At 39.6% G+C, this 974-nt stretch overlaps 1 non-coding gene across 1 annotated transcript; it reads left to right on the plus strand.

The window, feature by feature from the left end:
- The first annotated feature begins 596 nt into the window (after positions 1-596).
- Positions 597-700, plus strand: LOC112774251 (small nucleolar RNA R71). The gene has a single exon (XR_003188747.1). It is a non-coding gene; the product is annotated as a small nucleolar RNA R71 (small nucleolar RNA).
- Positions 701-974: the final 274 nt, after the last annotated feature.

Below are 974 nucleotides of genomic sequence, written 5' to 3' on the forward strand. Positions count from 1 at the left end.
CAGAGACTATGGTTGCTAAGTCAGAGTGGCTCTGCTTAAAATTCTCTGTCTGTTGCTCAGAAGATGATGGAAAAGGCTTGCTATTGCCAAACCTATTTCTCCCACCATTATTATTGAAGCTTTGATTAGACTTCTGTTGATCCTTCCATGAGAAATTAGGGTGATTTCTCCATGAAGGATTATAGATGTTTCCATAAGATTCTCCCATGTAATTCACATCTTCCATTGCAGGATTCTCAGGGTCATAGGCTTCTTCTTTAGAGGAAGCTTCTTTAGTACTACCGGATGCAGCTTGCATTCCAGTCAGGCTCTGAGAAATCATATTGACTTGCTAAGTCAATATTTTATTCTGAGCCAATATTGCATTCAGAGTATTAATCTCAAGAACTCCTTTCTTTAGAGTCACCCCATTATTCACAGGATTTCTTTCAGAAGTATACATGAACTGGTTATTTGCAACCATTTCAATGAGTTCCTGGGATTCTGCAGGTGTCTTCTTCAGATGAAGAAATCCACCAGCAGAGTGGTTCAATGACATCTTGGACAATTCAGACAGACCATCATAGAATATACATAGGATGCTCCATCCTGAAAACATGTCAAAAGGACACCTTCTGATCAATTCCTTGTATATTTCCCAAGCTTCATAGAGGGATTCACCTTTCTTCTGTCTGAAGGTTTGGACTTCCACTCTAAGCTTGCTCAACTTTTGAGGTGGAAAGAATTTGGCCAAGAAAGCATTGACCAACTTTTCCCAAGAGTTCAGGCTTTCTTTAGGTTGTGAGTCCAACCATGTCCTAGCTCTGTCTCTTACAGCAAAGGGGAAAAGCATAAGTCTGTAGACCTCAGGATTAACCTCATTGGTCTTAACAGTATCACAGATTTGCAAGAATTCAGCTAAAAACTGATGAGGATCTTCAAATGGAAGTCCATGAAACTTACAATTCTGTTGCATTAGAGAAACTAATTGAGGC

Source organism: Arachis hypogaea, chromosome 18 (assembly GCF_003086295.3).
Source record: "Arachis hypogaea cultivar Tifrunner chromosome 18, arahy.Tifrunner.gnm2.J5K5, whole genome shotgun sequence".
In the NCBI taxonomy this organism is placed as follows: Eukaryota; Viridiplantae; Streptophyta; class Magnoliopsida; order Fabales; family Fabaceae; genus Arachis; species Arachis hypogaea.